This window comes from Papaver somniferum, chromosome 3 (assembly GCF_003573695.1).
Source record: "Papaver somniferum cultivar HN1 chromosome 3, ASM357369v1, whole genome shotgun sequence".
Lineage (NCBI taxonomy): Eukaryota > Viridiplantae > Streptophyta > Magnoliopsida > Ranunculales > Papaveraceae > Papaver > Papaver somniferum.
In genome coordinates, this window is record NC_039360.1 from 37,450,075 (window position 1) to 37,471,920 (window position 21,846).

General features: G+C 35.6%; 1 long non-coding RNA gene and 1 pseudogene across 1 annotated transcript; one reads left to right on the forward strand and one right to left on the reverse strand.

The window, feature by feature from the left end:
• Positions 1-882: 882 nt before the first annotated feature.
• Positions 883-982, reverse strand: LOC113362453 (annotated as a pseudogene).
• Positions 983-9,227: 8,245 nt separating this feature from the next.
• On the forward strand, positions 9,228-10,755 carry LOC113355888. Its single transcript, XR_003362641.1, has 2 exons — positions 9,228-10,001; positions 10,091-10,755. It is a non-coding gene; the product is annotated as an uncharacterized LOC113355888 (long non-coding RNA).
• The last annotated feature ends 11,091 nt before the right edge of the window (positions 10,756-21,846 follow it).

Consider the following 21,846-nt stretch of genomic DNA (forward strand, 5'->3'; position numbering starts at 1 on the left):
TGTAAGTTGAATGCGTGACTGCGCCGCCTTGTAATACCAGTGAGTCCTTGGGTATCAAAGCTCCACCAAGCTTCCCTCGCCTGTATTCAACTTACTTTAACTCGGATTGATTCCAGAGGGGTTTGCTTAAATTGTAACGAATTCCCGTTCGAAGGATTAGAAGCTGGTCTAGAAACAATCTAAGTGGAGCCATCATGCTTTTTGTTTGATAGAAATCAGTAGGTTTGCTGTGGTGGAGTCAGCCTTGTTTGTGTTTGCATAGAACATCTCTTCCTTTTTAGGACTTTTCTTTTTAATTTTGTTTTTCTAGTGTATGCCCGAAGTTTTTAAACGAGCTTGGAAAAGAAACACTTTAGGTCGTTTGATTAGTGACAAACCTAGTAGTTCTTCTTGTGAAGGCGGGGAGCTCGAAGACTCTTCTTGTGAGAGCCTCGTTTTTGGAAACTTCAGTTTTGAGAATCTGTCTCTTCGTGAGGAAAGTACCCCCTAGGACTCCTAGTCCTTTGGTAGTGCCAGAAATGGCAACTTTGAAAGCCTTGCTAAACCCAACTAGGACCTCTCGTCCGTCTTGTATCAAGTTAGCTGAAACCGAGGCAAATTATGAACTGAAACCTGGGACTTTACATATGCTCCCAATGTTTTTAGGGAAGGATAATGAGAACCCCTATTTTCATGTTAGGGAATTTGAGGAAGTTTGTAGTACTCTGAAAATTAAAAACCTAAGTGATGATGCGTTGAAACTTAGGTTATTCCCCTTTTTCTTAAAAGATAAAGCCAAATCTTGGTTGTATAGTTTGGACTCTGAGTCAATTGAAACCTATGACCAACTTACTTCTGCCTTTATACATAAGTTCTTCCCAAGACATAAAACATCCTCTATTAGGACACAAATATGTACTTTTTCCCAACAAGAGGGAGAATCTTTATATAGGTACTTAGAAAGGTTCAATGAATTAATATCTCAATGTCCTCATCATGGTTTGGAGAAGGTTAGGTTAGTTCAGATCCTCTACGAGGGTTTAGATTATTCAACAACAACCATGGTTGAGTCCTTATGCACAGGTGGGTTTGAGAATAAAACTGTTGATGAAGAGATGACATTTTTGAATGAAATCGCCGATAAGACCCAACAATGGGAAAATAGTAGGGAACCCCAGAAAACAATTCTTCTAAGTAGAGGAAATGTTAATAGGGTAGAAGGATCTTATGAGTCAGATGCCAAAATAGCATTTATAGCCAAAAGGTTAGAAGCCTTAGAATTAGGTCATTCTAGTGGTAGTAGTGGAAGAAATGAGCCTTTTTGGGAAGGCCATGATGTTTAAGAGCAAGCCAATGCCCTTTATAACAACACTAGGTTTGATAACCGACAGAAGTTTGACCCATATTCAGAAACCTATAACCCTGGCTGGAGAAACCATCCAAACCTTTCTCGGTCCAAGGACCAGAATCAAGGTCAGTCTAGTAATGCTCAGGCTCCCCCAAGTTTTGTCTATACTAAGAATCCTTCAGCTCCGGCACAGTTTCAGAACCCTTCAGATAAGAAGATTATGAGTTTAGAAGAGTCTCTTGCTGTGTTAACTCGTAACACTGTGCAGTTTCATCAATCTGTTGCTCAAGGTTTAAAAGAAAATAAGAGAATAGGTCAGGGTAACTCTCAGGATATTTCCGAGTTGAAAACCCAGGTTAGTCAGATAAATGAGTATTTAAGAGAAAGAGGTAAGTTTCCTAGTCAGACTCAACCCAACCCTAGAGGAATTAATGAAATAGGTGAAAGACCATATGATCATGTGAATGCTATTAAAACCCTTAGGAGTGGTAGAGTGATAGACAACAAGGTTTCTATGCCTGATAGTGAACATGTTGTAGTTCACCCTTCTAAACCAGAAACTGATGAGACTGATAGAGTCTCTAAAGAGATCAATGAGGGTCATATTGAGCCCGTCTTTGTCCCTAGAGACCCATTCCCACAGCTGCTAGTTCCAACTATCAACCTTCCACTACTAGATGCAATTAAGCAGATTCCCTCTTATGCCAAGTTTCTCAAGGATATGTGTACACGAAAGCGAAAGATTAATGTACAGAAGAAAGCCTTCCTAGCTAGTCAGGTGAGTTCTATTATTAGGAATACCACTACTCTTAAGTATAAAGATCCAGGGTTCCCTACCATTTCTTGCACAATAGGTAAATACCGTGTTGAGAAAGCGTTGCTTGACTTAGGATCTAGTGTAAACTTACTACCATATCATGTGTACCTTAAGCTAGGACTTGGTGAGATGAAACCTACCCAGATGACACTTCAGTTAGCTGATAGGTCCGTTAAAATTCCTCGTGGTGTGATCGAGGATGTTCTCATAGAGGTCAACAAGTTTATTTATCCAGTGGATTTTGTTATCCTAGATACCCAACCTGTCCCTGACCCAGAGAACAAGATACCGGTAATTTTAGGTCGCCCGTTTTTAGCTACATCCAATGCGATCATCAACTGTCGAAATGGTATTATGAAATTGTCTTTTGGTAATATGACTATTGAGCTGAACATTTTTAATATTAGTAAGCTACCCTCTGAACTAGATGACTCGAACATAGAAGAGGTGAACATGATAGGAACAATAGTCGAGGAGTCATTACCAAACACTTTGTTAGAAGATCCATTAGAGAAATGCCTAACTCACTTTGGGATTGATTTTGATGATGATAATGTGATTAATGAGGTGAATTCTTCGTTAGATTCAACCCCTTTGTTAGATACTAGTAATGGATGGAAACCTAAGTTCGAACTACTACCAGTTTCTAAGTCTACCCTAGTTCCTTCGTTAGAAGAGCCTCCTAAGTTGGACCTAAAACCATTGCCAGATTCCCTGAAATATGTGTGTTTAGGCCCGTCTAAGACTTTACCTGTGATTATTTCTTCCGTCTTGGATAGTAATCAGGAAAGTAGGCTAGTAACCATACTTCAAAACAACAAGGAAGCTTTAGGGTGGGCCATAGCTTACATTAAGGGTATAAGTCCCACTGTTTGTATGCATCAGATCTATTTAGAGAGTGATACCAAATCTTCTAGGGAGATGCAACGTCGACTAAACCCTAATATGAAAGAGGTAGTTCGAAACGAGGTCCTTAAGTTGTTAGATGCAGGCATTATCTACCCCATTTCAGACAGTAAGTGGGTCAGCCCCGTTCAGGTTGTACCCAATAAATACGGTATTACTGTAGTCCAGAATGATAACAATGAGTTAATCCCGACCCGAGTGACCACGGGTTGGCGTGTTTGTATTGACTATAGGAAATTGAACAAGGTCACTAGGAAGGACCACTTTCCCCTTCCCTTCATCGAACAGATGCTAGAGAGATTAGTTGTACATAGTCACTACTTCTTTTTAGATGGATACTCTGGATATAATCAGATCGTTATTTCCCCAGAAGACCAGGAGAAACCACTTTTACCTGTCCCTTTGGTACCTTTGCGTATAGACGCATGCCTTTCGGGCTTTTTAATGCCCCTGCGACTTTTCAGCATTGCATGATGAGCATATTTTCTGACATGGTAGAACGATTCTTAGAGGTCTTTATGGATGATTTTTCAGTGTTTGGTTCGTCTTTCGATGAGTTCTTGCATCATTTGTCACTAGTATTGACTAGGTGTAAGGGAAAGAATTTAGTGCTTAATTGGGAGAAATGTCACTTCATGGTTCGTTCAGGAATTGTTTTAGGGCATATCGTATCTTCTAAGGGTATAGAGGTAGATAAAGCCAAAGTTGACCTTATTAAGACTTTACAGGTCCCAAAAACCGTAAGAGATATTAGGTCATTCTTAGGACATGCAGGTTTTTATCGTCGATTCATTAAGGATTTTAGCCTAATTTCTAGACCTCTTTGCAATTTGCTTGCAAAATATGTTAAGTTTGTCTTTGATGATGCTTGTTTCGAGGCTTTTGAGAAGCTTAATAATTTACTCACTACCGCACCCAAAGTCCAGGCACCCAACTGGAACCTACCCTTTGAGATCATGTGTGATGCTTCAGATTATGCTATTGGTGTTGTGCTAGGTCAGCGAGAAAGCAAATTACTTCTTGTGATTTACTATGCTAGCAAAACTCTGGATGATGCCCAGTTGAATTATACCACTACCGAGAAGGAACTGTTATCCATTGTGTTTTCCTTAGACAAGCTTAGACCCTATCTCTTAGGTTCTAAGATCATCATATATACTGATCATGCTTCTTTGAAATATCTTTTTTCTAAGAAGGATACAAAACCTAGATTGATTAGGTGGATCCTTTTGTTGCAAGAGTTTTCTCCAGAAATTAGAGACAAAAAGGGTGTCCAAAATGTGGTAGTAGACCACTTGTCTAGGCTAGTTGTTAGTTCCCCTGATAATTCCCTTCCTACAAGGGATAGCTTTCCTGATGAACAATTTTTCTTTGTTACCCAATTACCTTGGTATGCGAATATAGTGAACTATCTTGTTCCTGGTCGAATGCCCCAACATTGGGGTAAACAAGATCTTTCTAGGTTTTTAGCTGAGGTTAAGCACTTCTTTTGGGATGATCCTTATTTGTTTAAGTATTGTCCAGACCAGATTATTAGGAGATGTATACCTGAGAGTGACCAGTCCAGTATTATTTCCTTTTGTCATGATCATGCTTGTGGGGGTCACTTTAGTGCTAAGAAAACTGCTGCTAAGATATTGCAGTGTGGATTCTATTGGCCTTTGTTGTTTAAAGACTCCCACAGTTACTGTGTGACTTGTGAACGTTTCCAGAAATTAGGAATCATTTCTTGTAGGAACATGATGCCGTTGAACCCTATTTTAGTTGTGGAGGTCTTTGACGTGTGGGGTATTGACTTTATGGGCCCGTTTCCTAATTCTTTTGGTAACTTATACATCCTTGTCGCTGTAGACTATGTATCTAAGTGGATTGAGGCGGCTGCGTGTAAAACCAATGACCATAGGGTTGTGATTGAGTTCTTGAAAAATAATATACTTACACGTTTTGGTACACCGCGAGCTATAATTAGTGATGAAGGGTCGCACTTTTGTAGTGGATCTTTTAGGCTTTTGATGAAAAAATATGGTATTACACATAAGGTAGCTACCCCGTATCATCCACAGACTAGTGGTCAGGTATAAGTTTCCAATAGGGATATAAAACGTATATTAGAGAAAACAGTTAATCCTAATCGGAAAGACTGGTCGTCTAGGCTTACTTATGCCTTATGGGCTTACCGTACTGCATTTAAGACCCCCATTGGAATGTCGCCTTATCGGCTTGTTTATGGCAAGGCATGTCACTTACCTGTTGAGTTAGAACATAGAGCTTATTGGGTTGTTAAGCATCTAAATTTTTCACTCGACAAGGCAGGAGCCCATAGGAAACTCCAGCTCAATGAGTTGGAAGAGATTCGTAGAGATGCATACGATCGTGCTAAGGAGTATAAGAACAAAATGAAACTTGTGCATGATAGAAATATCTTAAGAAAGTTATTTTCTCCAGGTCAAAAAGTTCTTTTGTATGATACCCGCTTGCATCTTTTCCCTGGGAAGTTACGTTCTCGGTGGACGGGTCCTTTTATTGTTCGCACTGTATTTCCTCATGGAGTTGTTGAGATCGAGACACCGGATGGTAGTAGTTCTTCGAAGGTTAACGGTAAGAGATTGAAACCCTTTTTAGAGCCCTTTCCTACAGGTGATATTGAGGAGGTCCCTCTGGAGGACCCTGTTTACCCTTGATTGACCATCGAGGCGATTGTATGTTGTATATTAGTTTTTGATTTCTCTCTTCACCCAGGTACTATCTTTCTGACTTCTCTCTTTACTAATTCCTCATGTTACTTTACTGTTTGGTATTGCTCTTTCATTAGAAACATTGAGGACAATGTTAGATTTAAGTTTGGGGGTGGGGAAGAAACTTTTTGTTAGCTTTTAGTTGCAATAAATAAACTCCAGAGCCTAGAAATTTATTCTTATTAAGGTTGGCACTAACCAATCTAAGTGGATGGGAACATCTTGGTTGTAGGAGTTGAGGAACCAATCTGATTAGATGGAAACATTTAAAGAGTCTATTCATAAAATCACAGAGCTTGGGTGTTAGAATTAAAAAAAAACATGGTAGTTTCACCATATCTCGTTGAATCCTAATCCTTTTATTTTTATTTTTTTAAGTGATTTGGTGGGGCACACGATTCAAGTTGTTACCTTTGCTAGGGTGGAACAGAGTGATTAAGATACACACAAAAAAAAACAGACCATTAGACCAACCGGAATAAATTCAATAAAGTCGACCACTGGTGCCCTTGTATATGCCAGTTGTGTTGACCTAGAGTTAGGTTTATCGACCACTAGTCCCCTTGTATATGCCAGTTGTGTTGATACTAGTCAGACCGATATCTCAGTCCATTAGGATAGGTTCACCTTGGGAGAGGCCTTCAGATAGATATGGGAAACACCGTTCACTTTTAACCATCTCTTTATCCATCTTCTTAATCTTTCCATGTGATTGGTTGACTCCGGTTATGATGTACAGAACCTATCTGAGTAGAGCTCTGACACTTATATATGAATTTTAGTATGTTGAGTGCAAACTCGTGTACAACAATTGGAATTTCGCATCAGGGTACTTCCTCCTGTAGTCAATGAGAGTATGCCAACCAAGGAGATTCTTTAGTGCCTTCCAAGGTTCTGCATAGATAGCTAGGGTCTGGAGTAAAGGTTTTGTGGGTGCACCTCTGGTAAACCCTCCGGAGACAACACTCCGCCACTAGGGCCACCTAGTGGTTTAACGGCTTGTTGCACGTGCTAAGTGTAATCATTTTTATTTTCTAGATTAGATTTACTCGAGGACTACCAAATAATAAGTTTGGGGGTATTTGATAGACGCATTTATGTGTCTAATTTGTCCTCAATGTTCTGTATCTTTAGTACTCGATTTCGTACTTATTATGGTGTTTTGTGTGTTTGTAGGTATTTTTTTGGGAAATAAATATTGTTGGAAAATTCGGCTCGAAAAGTTGCTCAGAGCACCCCCCGGAGGACAATTGTTATTCGGACTCTCACTATTGGTTAAGGGGGACCTCAGTTGGACACCTGCTATTTGCACCCCATTTCAGGATAGGGGACACCCCTTCTTCTTCAGTTTGAAAACCTGTTTTGGCAGGAAATATTGGCAGTGAAGAACATAATTTTGATTTGATTTCTAGTCATCTTAGAAAGAGATTCAATGGTTGTTATTCATGGGGATGACTTTATGGAGCGTAACAGAATGGTACGATTGATATTTTCGGTTAAAATTGGCTACAATCTCGTATGGAAGAAAACAGAGGAGTGAACAAAACACGGTTTTTCTGGTGGATGTGGCGTGAAAATATCAGCCATGCACGGGTATATAGCCTTGTAAACATATTTTGGAGCGTGTAAGGAGTGCGTTTGGATCAACTCAAGGCTCGGAAGTTAAAAAAAAAGTAAGAAAATATTCCCGAGAATATTTTCCTTAATGCCGAGTAATGAAGAATCATTCGCAGTTATGAAGGAGATTTCTTGTGCATGACAGGCTATAAAAGGTGTAGAGGATCAGTAGAGCGGGGGGGAGGGGGAGTTTTTGAAGAGTTTAGAGTAACAAGAGAGGAGATTGATCGTGTTGCAGAGAAAACTTTTCTGCTGCTGCACCAATACACGAAGAACAAAAGACCACCAGAGGCAGTCGTTCATGCTACAGTGACAACGATATCATACGAGGGTCGCAGAGATATAACAACAACAGTTATTTTTTATCGTTCTTTGTAACAGTGTTTTGCAACAATTATAAACGTTGCAAACACCCGGTTTTCATTATTTTCTCTCCATTTCATCTTTGTAAACAAATTTTGAGCATGAATCAATATTTTGAGCAAGTTTACACAATGATGAGCTAAACCCATCCTCTGGGGCGACGGAGGAAGCTATTTCGCAAGAAATGTGGTAATCTCTATTTTATTTAATTTATGCAATTATTATATAATTAATTGCCTTGATAAATAAATAGATAAAATGGTTTTTGTTAAACAATTGTTATTTCAATTGATGGAGCATGCTAGCCTAGGGTTTTGATGTCCCATACTTTCGATTTACAATTGTTATTTCTAAAAAAATCAACTTTTGCAATATTAAGAATCAATTTGAATGAAGCATTTGCATAATTATAATTAGAGAATATAAATCACTTTGATATTGGTAATTAGTGGAATCCATAGCCCCAGTCTTTTTCATATTTTTCATATCACTTCTATTTAAGTTTCCTATATTTTTTATTTAAAATTAAGTCTAAAATCTGCTTTCACAAGTCTTGAACGAATCTTATTACTACAACAACATTGAAAACACATCACTTAGCACTTAGATAATCCAGCACCGGGGAATAGTGAAGGTTGTGTTTTCTCTGTTCGTAGGAAGGCATTGTTGGGATTGGCCAACCTTGACAGGGCAACTGCATTCAGAGATGACCGATCATAGAAGTATGCTGTAATTTAATCTTGAAAACCAATAGATGTAAGTTCACTTAGAAAGATTCGTAGGATTCTTCCTTGAAGTTACAGTTTGATATTTTATAAAATAAAAATTTGCGTAAGAAACTTAGATACTAAAAATTTATAGTTTTCTATCATAAAGATTGGTGTAAGAAACTTAGACTTTCATATTTGATAGAATCCAAATCAGCGTAGTTGAACCTAGAGGTACAAATTTTAAATCTTAGTTATAGAAAGCCATATAGGTTTGTGTTTTGTTTATGTTGTTTTCGCTTAGACAAGAGACGGGATTATTCTATACGGTGGAGGTTTTTTGAAGACCAGAAGGATGATTGATTTTCGAGGACGAAAATGTATAAGGTGGGGAAAATGTAAGGACCCTCAAGCTAGTCAACGCTATTAGACTAGTCAAGAGACGTCTTAGTCGATAATTACACGATTAGTTCAACACGAACGTTAATTAATAGGAATTAATCTAAAAAATAACTAGTTACGAAACTAGTACCGCTGGATAGATCTCGAAAAGTTACGCGGAATGGACTACGCGAACACGTCGTTCGGATACTGGATGAAGAAGAAATCATCATATTAGCATAAAGGGTAAATTATTCTTTTTGCCATTAGACTGACCCGGGCTTCCCTTATCACGGATAGTGTGTGTTTAGTGTTTCTCGTTGGTCTTATCTACCAAAACCAAATCGAAGCAAAACATTTTCTTCTTATCTTTTCTTCCATCTTCTTTCTTCTCTTTCTTTCTCTCGTTCCTCTGTTGTTCTTCTGTTTGAGTTTGATTGATGAAATGGGCTTTTGAGATCAAGGGAAGACGATGGATATCAGTTAATGAACGTTAACGGTGGTGTTGATGATTTGGGTTCAATGAAAAAGTGATGCAGAGAATTTGAATTAGGGTTTTAGAGTTTGTTTTGAGATTTCGTGGAAGTGATTAGTGGATTGAGTTGTTAGCAGATGAAGAACGGTTGGGTTGGTGTTTAATCGATTTTCAGAAGCTGTTCTCATGAAGAATCAGAGTTAGGGTTTCTCAGAAATTGAATTAGGGCTTGTGAGAAAAGCCAAGGGAAAATTGGGGATGTTATTGAGTAATTGATGATGGGTTTTATGTTAATTGAATCATAAAGAAGAATCAGTAGTCGAATTACAATTTTAGTGAAGATTTTGAGAGAAATTAGGGGTGTTTCATAGGATTGTGTAGAAGTACGATTAAAAGATGAATTTGATGTTCTAAGAAGAGTATTAGAGATGGGTTCGGTTGAATTGAGGAGTTAGAATTATGTATTGAACTCGAATCAGAAAACAGGGGATTAAGAATTACTTTTAGGGTTTTTATGAGCATAAGTATTTGAGATGGAGATTGTGTGATGAAGACTAGGGGTCGTTTTTGTTAATAAGAAGGTGGTGGAGTTATTGTTGGTGTTGATTCAAGACTCGGGAGAAAATGGTGAAGAAGAGTTTGCATTCAATTTCTTCAACAAGACTAATTTGAGGTAACTGTCTTTCCCAGTAAACCTAATAAAGATGTTTATTTCTATCATTGATATTATGAGTAGCTACTGATTAAGATTGAGATGGACAGGGTTGGTTGTGATGGAACTATGATTGTTTTGAAGCTAATGTATGAGATGAGTTATGGTTATGGTGTTTCTTTTGAAGTTACAGTTATGAGGAATTGTGTTGTTGGCTGTATGTTGGAATTAAATTACTAGTGAACTGAATTATGAACTATGGATGTTGATGGAGATATATTGAAACTTAGACTGAGATAGTTGGAGGTATCTCTACTGAATCTCTAGAGAAGTATGAATGGATGTGCAGGTGGTGGTTTATATGCTGAATATAACTGTGTGTATTGGTTGAAGTGATAATGGTGCAGATGAAAAGTTGAATGTGCAGATGAAAAGTGTGGCAGAGATGCAGAAGTGTAAATGGAACTGAAGTTGCAGTGTATGGCTGAGAAGGTAGTGCGAATGGGATAGTGAATAAGCTGTAGTTGTAAAGCTAGGTTTGTGATTATATTACAGGAATAATTGTTGAGCTGAACTCAGTTGTAATAGTCTGTGAATTGTGTAGGAGTTGGTTTGTGCTCTTAAGATGTATAAGCCGACTTGGTTGTGGTGCTGTCATAGTAAAGGGTTCAGCAAAAGCTTGCAACTTCTGATGTTGCAGGTAGGCTGTGTTATCTTTTGTAAATCAATTTTAAGTTACAATTTGAATGAATGAATTATTGCAATGATTGGATTGAAGTTAAACTCGAATAGAGTTGTAAAGTTAGAGAGTTGAGTTACAGATGTGTGAGAAGGACCCTTGGCCTGTCTGACTGAGCTTATTCAGTCTGATTCAATATTGTTTAGCTGACTCAGTTAATCTGACTGAGTCAAATTGACCCTGATAACCCGAGTTGAACCTTGTTGACTCACCGAGTTCTCTGTCTAGACCCGAGTTGACTCGGTGGACCGAGTTGGACCTTGACCCTAGGCTTTGACTGATGTGGTCTGTTAGTTGACCCGTTTTTACCGTCAGTGACCTTTAATAGACTCATATGGGCCAGGCCTTAGGGTAATGGGCTGGTTTGATGTGGTCTGTTAGCTTTCCTATTCACTTGTATTGGACCCTTACGGTATGATTTAGCCTTGGATTCCTTCGACAGAGTTGTAGAGATTCTTAAGACTTAGTTAAAGGACTATAGAACCAATCTAATTGAATTAGTAACTCTTAGATATGCTAAAGATGGATAATAAAAGGTATAGAACCATAAATGGGCTTAGAACCATTAGATAGACTTGTATGATTCTTGTGTGAGCCGTTTCGTTTAGATTCTTAGAGTTCTTGTGTGATTAACAGTTAGTCTGTATTAACAACAATCGATTCAAAGGATGAACCAGTGGATCGTGGATCTCGAGGTAGGCGTGGCTTGTCATCAAAAGAGGTGGGAATACTTTTAACTCTTTTGTGATTATTGTTGTTTTCTTTTACCAAAGTTTAAGTTTAAAAAATTCATGCATTATCTGATTGTGTATTCCATGCATTGATTTATTTAAAATTCCGAAAGTACCGTTGATTTCTTTTAATCTTCCCATTGCTTGGAAAGGAATTGTAATGCTTTGTTTGTCTTCGTGAATTGTTTGGGAAATAAAAATTTCCATTTGATTGTTTGGAAATGAGAATTTCCATCTGTGGTATATAGGATGTTGCTCCTTCATTTATACTACTCACTTTCGAGCTATGCTTAATAGGTACGGGACGAGTTCACCATATAGCTATCTAGGTGCGGGACGAGTCACCATATTATATATTGTTTGGAAGGAGTTAGTTCCATATACATGATTGTTTACCTATGTGAAATTGGTTGCGTTTTAGTGTTTAGGGAAAACAAGAATTGTTTACAAATCATTTCCAGTGATTGCATGAAAGTTAAATGTTATTCCTGCGGGGCACTCCTTCTAGGGATGATGTTCTCACTCATTCCCACTTTCAGTTTCAGAGACAGATCAGAGTTCAGCAGCGAAAGCTTTAAGCGTTAAGTTCATTAGATGGTTAACTTCGAATATGTTTATTATGTTGCATATTATATTTGTAAACCAAATGACTATTGTATATGTATCATTTGAGAGGAGTTCTTGTATATATATTTCTGAGGGGGGTCAGTTTTGGGGTTAAGTTTTGTATCAGATTTCTTAATTGAATGTTTAAGTATATGGTTTAGATTTTTAGTGCCTCTTATTTAGTTAATCTGTTGGATTAGTCAGCTGCTAGCTTTGGTGGCGCTACAGTGTTGGTATCAGAGCTCACTATTAGACCTTAAATGGGAAAAGATAGAAATAGCCAGTGCCACTTAGTGAACTAGATTAGTTTAGAACTGGGTTGGGTTTGTGAGAAAAATTTTAATCACTAAAAGCTATCAATAATTAAAAGAATTATTTAATTGATTGATTTGTTTGTTTGTTTGTATATGTAATGAAGTAAAAATTGTAGGGTACACCAATTTTTTTTAGTCAATAAGGATTTGAGAATAATTAATCTAAAAACTGTGAAAAAGTAGACAATGTAATACGATAAAAACAGTAAGATTAGTATTATTCATAAATCTTGAAAGCCACATAGAAATTTATCGAGTACTTGACTTATACGTAGGGTCAACAATTTATAATCACATAAATATTAATAATATTTTTGGGACTTAATATATTCGTAAGAGTAGTTAGAATAATACTTCGATCATCAGTGTTAATAATAAAATATTTTAATAGTAATTATAAATGATAGTAAAATATAATAATAATTTTGATAAAGTAATGTTAGCATTTCTCGATTACTTACATATTTAACTTAAGTTAACTAAAATTTCAATAAGGATACATAACGGATAAAAATAATAATTATGATTAAATAGTTATGGAAAATGAATAACGCTTGTGTACGATGAAGTTTTGTAAATTAAACTAACTACAAATGAGAGATATATGTTTTTCGTCTAAAGTAGATAATCAATATACTTATTAGGCGTTAGACTTAAGAAAACAAGGATATAACATATAAAATAAAAAGACTCAACTTGTTAGTAATCTTATACCGAAATTATTTTTAGTCTAACAAATGATTTAGTAAACTTTTAAAATGAAAAAATTACACATGAAGCAGTAATAATAGTATTCGGATACTTAGTGTAATATTAGAATTAAAAGAAAATAAATTCGTATATGAATATAATCCTTCTTCGTAAATATATTCAATCATCTTTTGAAATGGAAAATTAGTGTGACGAACTTAAACTGTTAGAATCTAAATTAGTATTATATTGAGAATAATTTAAATTAAAATCTCAATAACAAATATATAGCGATAAAATTATGATTAGTATTAAATAGCCATGGAAAAATTATTAGTGCCTATGTACGATTAAGTTTTGCAAAGTTAACTAATAAAAAATTAAAATTATGTGTTTTGCGTTTCAAACCAGATGGATAATATAAGATTTATTAGGTAGGATTAAGATCGTCAGGTCATATGATGCATACAATAAACACTAAATTTGTTAACGACCTTATACCCGGATTTTCTTTAGTCCAATAAATGATCATTGAATCACTAAATTATACACATGAAGTGATAATTATAATACTTGAATCTAAAGACTATTAAAATTTTATGCATACTCAAATTTAGATCATATTAAATTACTAACGCCAATATTTAACACGATAGATTATATGGATTCAATATGGATAAATAAAATCTAATATATCAATCTTTTCGTGAATGTAGGATTATATTTAGAAGATTAAGACTTAATGTACCAACTGGACTATTAACTTAAGAATAATGAAAATGATAATTTAGTTAAGTCAATAAATTTTGATAAGACAAGCAAATAATAATACTATATCATACTAATTAATATAAAATTTAGAATTTTTGTAAATATCTTTTGAATAATAAATATAGGATAGGGATAGCAAAATGTAACTTTTGTTAAGTACAACTTAAGGATTATTTAGCAATAAATAAAATTCCAGGAAGTGAAGTTAGATAATAAAATTAAACCTGACATTATGATTAATTATGATTAACTTGTATCGGCCTAAGAAATAAGAAATAAATGTAATAATAAATAATAAAATATTAATACAAAACAACTATGAAAAAAAATATTAGCGGGTATTCACTTAATTCAAGTCACATAATGGAATAAACAAATAGATACAACATCATACAATAACATGTGGATAATAGTTATAACATTCAGTTATTCTTAAATAGTACCTGAATTTAAAAACTTATATATGATATTAGAGTAAAGTTAAAATATTATAAATTGACGAAAAATCGTATTGGGATCACTTATATTGGAAAAAAATAGGAAAACCTCAAATAACTAAATTGTTTAAAATGCTGTGAATTATCTAGATAATAAATGAAGTAAAATTTTTAAATTAAATCAGTTAAAATACAATTTAAATAGTAATTAGTCATAATAACTTAGCACTTAGATAATCCAACACTGGGGAATAGTGAAAGTTGTGTTTTCTCTGTTCGTAGGAAGGCATTGTTGGGATTGGCCAACCTTGACAGGGCAACTGCATTCATAGATGACCGATCATAGAAGTATGTTGTAATTTAATCTGGAAAACCAATAAATGTAAGTTCACTTAGAAAGATTCGTAGGATCCTTCCTGGAAGTTACAGTTCGATATTTTATAAAATAAAAATTTGCGTAAGAAACTTAGATACTAAAAATTTATAGTTTTCCATTATAAAGATTAGTGTAAGAAACTTAGAATTTCATATTTGATATAATCCAAATCAGCGTAGTTGAACCTAGAGCTACAAATTTTAAATCTTAGTTGTAGAAATCCATATAGGTTTGTGTTTTGTTTATGTTGTTTGCACTTAGACAAGAGACGGGATTATTCTATACGGTGGGTTTTTTTTGAAGACCACAAGGATGATTAATTTTCGAGGACGAAAATGTATAAGGTGGGGAGAATGTAAGGACCCTCAAGCTCGTCATCGCTATTAGACTAGTCAAGAGACGTCTTAGTCGATAATTACACGATTAGTTTAACACGAACGTTAATTAATAGGAATTAATCTAACGAAGAACTAGTTACGAAACTAGTACCGCTGGATAGATCTCAAAAAGTTACGCGGAATAGACTACGCGAACGTGTAGTTCGGATACTGGATGAAGAAGAAATCATCATATTAGCATAAAGGGCAAATTATTCTTTTTGCCATTACACCGACCCAGGCTTCCCTTATCACGGATAGTTTGTGTTTAGTGTTTCTCGTTGGTCTTATCTACCAAAACCAAATCGAAGCAAAACATTTTCTTCTTATCTTTTCTTTCATCTTCTCTTTCTTTCTCTCGTTCCTCTGTTGTTCTTCTGTTTGAGTTTGATTGATGAAATGGGGTTTTGAGATCAAGGGAAGACGATGGATATCAGTTAATGAACGTTAATGGTGGTGTTGATGATTTGGGTTCAACGAAAAAGTGATACAAAGAATTTGAATTAGGGTTTTAGAGTTTGTTTTGAGATTTCGTGGAAGTGATTAGTAGATTGAGTTGTTAGCAGATGAAGAACGGTTGGGTTGGTGTTTAATTTATTTTCAGAAGTTGTTCCCATGAAGAATCAGAGTTAGGGTTTCTCAGAAATTGAATTAGGGCTTGTGAGAAAAGCCAAGGGAAAATTGAGGATGTTATTGAGTAATTGATGATGGGTTTTATGTTAGTTGAATCATAAAGAAGAATCAGTAGTCGAATTACAATTTTAGTGAAGATTGTGAGAGAAATTAGGGGTTTTTCAGAGGATTGTGTAGAAGTATGATTAGAAGATGAATTTGATGTTCTAAGAAGAGGATTAGAGATGGGTTCGGTTGAATTGAAGAGTTAGAATTATGTATTGAACTCGAATCAGAAAACAGGGGATTAAGAATTACTTTTAGGGTTTTTATGAGCATAAGTATTATAGATGGAGATTGTGTGATGAAGACTAGGGGTCGTTTTTGTTAATAAGAAGGTAGTGGAGTTATTGTTGGTGTTGATTCAAGACTCGGGAGAAAATGGTGAAGAAGAGTTTGCATTCAATTTTTCAACAAGACTAATTTGAGGTAACTGTCTTTCCCAGTAAACCTAATAAAGATGTTTATTTCTATCATTGAGATTATGAGTAGCTACTGATTAAGATTGAGATGGACAGGGTTGGTTTTGATGGAACTATGATTGTTTTGAAGCTAATATATGAGATGAGTTATGGTTATGGTGTTTCTTTTGATGTTACAGTTATGAGGAATTGTGTTGTTGGCTGTATGTTGGAATTAAATTACTAGTGAACTGAACTATGAACTATGGATGTTGATGGAGATATATTGAAACTGAGACTGAGATAGTTGGAGGTATCTCTAATGAATCTCTAGAGAAGTATGAATGGATATGCAGCTGGTGGTTTATATGCTGAATGTAACTGTGTGTATTGGTTGAAGTGATAATAGTGTTGCTGCTGGACTCAAGTTGAATGTGCAGATGAAAAATGTGGCAGAGATGCGGAAGTGTAAATGGAACTGAAGTTGCAGTGTATGGCTGAGAAGATAGTGCCAATGGGACTTGATTGCATTTATGATTTAGATTTTTAGTGCCTCTTATTTAGTTAATTTCTTGGATTAGTCAGATGTTAGATTTGAGGGCGCTACAAGCGCGACGTGAACCTTGTCCTTGTGTCGACCCTTCTTACCACCTCCTTGTTTACCACGAGTTTTGGGACGAACTTCCTCATCACTTGGGGTTTCGTCTCCTCCACCGGTTTCGTCCACAGCGCGACTTGAACCTTCACCTTGTTGTTGACCCCTCTTTAATTGCTTAGACTTACTTGGATCCACCATTCATCATCATCATTATCTTCCTCCTATTCTTCATCATCATTCTCTTCCTCCTTTTCTTCCTCTTGTTCCTCCTCTTCCTCCTGTCCCTCCTCTTCATCGTCTCCCTCCCCTTCCTCCTCTTGTCCTCCTCCTTCTTTGTCGGGACCTAGTTCTTCTTCTTCTACATTTTCAACATGTTCTCTTTGTTGTTCAACCTCTTCATTTCCCTGGTTTTCTTTATCATCATTCTCTTCTTCAATAACATTATCAATTATATTATCCATCACCTCTTCATTGACATCTTGGATTACATCACGAACATTCTCTTGGTTGACTTCCGGTAACGAGCCCCCTCTATGTTTAGCATTTGTGGCACCACGTTTTCGTAAATCTAAATTTTTTGCTCCACGAGGGGTGGGAGTTTTCAAATCCTCATCTACTTGTAGTCTCAATCTTTTTCCTTTGTTCCCAATGAACAAAAACCAAAGTATTAGCATATTGTGTTATCAAATCAAATAGAACTAAAGAATGAAGTAAACACAACATCTGGAGATAACAGAATATAGTTCGGTTACTTGATAAAAGTTACGAGGTAACCGAACTACATATTTCACAAGACGCGGGACCTGATAAAATTAGAGAGGTAACCGAACTACATATTTCAAAAGTTCGGTTAGCCTAAAAATTTATCGACCAAATCGAACTCATTCTTTCAAAGGTTAAGAAATAGTTTTTTGCGAGCACACCGAACTATGTAGTTCGGTAACTAGACTATATAATACCAAAGTTCGGGTACCTATATAAATTTATCGACTACACCGAACTCTAATTTCCCATACAAAGAAGGAGTTCGGTTACGCAAATTTTTCATGCGAGCTTACCGAACTAGGGAGTTCGGTAACCTAAAAATTCTTAATACTTGGGACATTTCCGAATTGTTATTCGTACGAAAGTTCAGTTATAAAAAAACTAGGGTTTTTCAAAATTCTCCTAGCCGAACTGTCAACTGTAATTACCATTTTCAATGAGTTTTCATGATTTCTAATCGATTTCTTTAACAAATAACGAATTAAAAGGAATGTGTATGAAGGAAATTACCCGTGGATTTGCATTTCACTTGAATCGGACTTCTTGGTTGCTGTTGGATGGTTGATTTTGCCTCTGAACGGTGGTTCAAGTTCTTTTTGAATTAGCAATTGTTTTGGCAGATTCACTATATGTGGGAGTCCCGAACTCAATCCTGGAAGTCTGGGTGTTTGCTTGGCACGCATTGTTTATGAAGATTGATTAATCGACGATGAATTTTTTGTGAATCGACGATTAACGTTGATGTTAACGAAGAAGAAGAAGAAGAAGAAAAGAGAAGAAAATAATCAGTTTTGAAACTGATTTGAAGTTTTAATTTAGGTTTTAATTAGGGTTTAATTAGTGGGTTAGATTAGTGTGGGTAATAGGTTAGATTAGTGGGTTATTAGGGTTAGTTATAACATTAATTAGAATAAGGGAAGATTACTCTTCCCTAATCTTTTAGGTCACCCCTTATAATATAGGATGGACATTTGTATCACAAAGTAGTCTCCCACCTTTTTTGAGTAGTCCTCGAAAAATCGTTCCTTTTTTCCTCTTTCGATTTTTCTTCCTTTTTGGCTTTGTCTAAGCTTGTTCCTGTTTTGTTGCTTTGGTGGTTGGTTGCCTCTTTGGCTTTCCTTCCTTTTCTAATAAATCTTTCTTTATCGAGCAAAAAAAAAAAAAAAAAGAAAGAAAATTCAAACGAACATCTATGTCTCTAGTCTTAGAGACTTTTAAGGTTTTATTATCTATAAAAAAAAAATCATGTGTTTGTTTTCCATTTTCAGATGCTTTAGTTTATTAACAGTTAATGTCACATTATCTCCCGGAAGGATCATGATTCTACCTAGCATTTCCATGTACGCCTTTGTACTTGTCGATGTGTGACTATTTAGTACTATATATGGTTGCGATATCATCTCCCCAAAAAGGGGGAAAATACCCTAGGGTTTCAGAATAAAACAAACATATAAAATCCATCCTTTCCAATCTAACATTCTACGTCCCGGCCGGCCGTCTCCCATTCTGCAAAACCAAAAAACTTTTTCCCATCTCATACTCCTTTTTTGTTGATCAGTAGATCTATATAAAGGCTTCTTCTTTATCCCCATTTTTACATGAAGTCTCCGAGCGAAAATAATAATTTGTAACACGCTTACAAGGTTTTTTGATCACTATAAGCTATTTAACTGTAGTTTATAGTAATCAAAGAACCCCTGTATGCGTGCGTTTATGCAAATTGACAACACTTTTTCTGAGTTCGAGTTTGTTCTGAATAGGGGATAAGGAATATCAATCTATCATAACCTCTCTTTTTTTCCTTAAAGAAGGCTTGGTTTCCCTTTTTATTTTCTATGTTTTTAACCAACCCTGCTGTAAACTCTACAATCTTTTCCAATCTAAAATTCTACGTACCCGACCGTCTCCCATTCTGCAAAACCAAAAAACTTTCTCATATCTCTCACTCCTCTTTGTTGATCAGTAGATCTACATAAAGGTTTCGATCTTCTGCTTTCTCCCCATTGTTACATGAAGTATCCAAGCAAAAATAATAATTTGTAACACGCTTACGGGGTTTTTTGATCATTGTAAGCTATTTTCTTGATCATTATATATAAGCTATTTAACTGTCGAAATAGTTTATAATAGTCAAAGAACCCTTGTATGCGTGCGTTTACACAGATTGATAACACTTTTTGTGATTTGGAGTTTATTCTGAATAGGGGATAAGGAATATCAATAAACCTCCTTTTTTCCTTGAAGAAGGCATGGTTGCCGTTTTTCTTTTCTGTTTTCTTCAACCAACCCTAAGGTAAATTCTGGTTTGACATTTAAAAAAAAGAAGTATGTTTCAAAGTTTTCGTTCAATCCGGTCTGGTAAATTTTGATTCTACTAACAAAAAAATAAATTGTTCTTCTTTGGTGTAGGCATCTGTTGGGAAAGATAGATGTACGATAGATGTACATCAAACATTTGGATGGGCTCAATGTGGTAACGTGGTCAGTCACTAAGAGATTGGTTGTAGAAGCTACGTTCTTTATGAATAACAGATTCATGACTAAATTGGCATTTAATATTATGTTGGTTAGAGTACGTCGTTGTTATTTTTAATTGTCATATGAAAGCATACAATGCATTTTGTACTATAATTTGTATAATTGTGTGAGTCACCCGTGTCATTGACTTTTACTGAAGTGTGAGCTTTTTTTGATAGCCTGTCCTGTATGGGTTATGGTATTAATACTGAGAGTCTTGTACTCAGTCCTATAATGATTTCGATTGATTGAATACATTTCATTTAGTGTAACTATGGTATCAGGAGAAAAAGCTTCCGCCACCGCTATTAATGGCTTTCAAGAAATTTTCTCAGATCTACTTTTTTAATCCAGTTTTATGCTCAATCTTTATTTCTATCATCATCTTTCTCTACTTTCTTTAATCAATACAACAAATGGCTGCTTATGAAGCAAGAATTTCAAACATTCCTCTTAATCAAATCTCTCATATTCTTTCTTACAAACTCAAAGATGATAATTTCCTTACTTGGAAATCTCTTATTTTTCCTTTACTCAGACGTTACAGAGTTGATGGCTTTATTGATGAATCTCTTGCTTGTCCTCCATATTTAGTTGAGAATGCTGTTAATCCTGGTTATGCATCTTGGCATGATGATGATACAACGCTCATTCTGTGGATTCAAGTGTCTATTTCTGAATCTGTCATACCGTATGTTGATGGAGAACAAACTTCAAAAGATATACTGGAAACAATTGAAACAAGGTTTGCTCGAAGTTCTTCTACACATTCTATTCAACTTCGTCTTAAGCTTCAATCTATCAAACTTGGTTCAGGTATTGTTTCTCACTTTCTCAGTGAAATCAAGAAAGTCACTGATGAACTTTTTGCCGCTGGATCTAGAATTAATGATGATGAATTAGTGTTTCTAATCTTGAATGGATTAGGTTCAGATTACAGTTCTTTTTCTACTTCTATTAGAATTCGTAATCCACCAGTTACATCCAAAGAATTACACAATATTCTATTGAGTGAAGATATTGTTGTACAAGTTAAAAAAAAGGAGTTGCTAACTGAAGCAAACTCTAAAGCATTTGCTGCTAATGCTAGAGCTAGTTCATCATCTTTCAGAGGTAGTGGTAGAGGTTATACTCAAGCACCTAGAGCTTCAATGCCTTTTCTTGGTAGAAGTTATCCTTCTTTGTCGTAATATCCTAGAGGATTTTGTCAATTTCAACTGCATCCAGTAACAAATTTTTCTCCAAACTTTTCTGCAAGAACACCTGGTGCATCTACTTCAACTCCTCCACCAGTTTCTGACAAAATTTGTCAGATATGCAATAGAGATGGTCATCTTGCTTTAGAGTGTCATCACAGAATGAACTTTGCATATCAGAATACTTACACCCCACATAACTTAAGTGTTATGTTAGCTACTTCAAATATTATGGGAGAGAATCCTTGGTATGCTGATTCTGGTGCAAACAATCACATTACCAATGATGAATCTGAAATTCAATAATCAACACCTTTTGAAGGCACTGAGGAGATACAAACATCTAATGGAGAAGGTATGTCAATTACTCACATTGGTAATACTACTAAGTATGGTTCTTCTTATCTTTTTCATCTGAATAATGTGATGCTAGTACCAAAATCTTCACAAAATCTTCTGTCAGTACATAAATTCACAAGTGACAATAATTGTTCTATTACATTTGATTCTATTGGTTTTTATGTTAAGGATTACTCAACTGGGAAGATCGTTTTTCAAGGGCAACATAAAGGAGGTTTGTATCCAATTCAGTTTCTGAAGGATTCACCAAAGGATTTTTCAAGTATTACTACAACTGCAACTACATGGCATCAAAGATTGGCTCATCCATCATTTC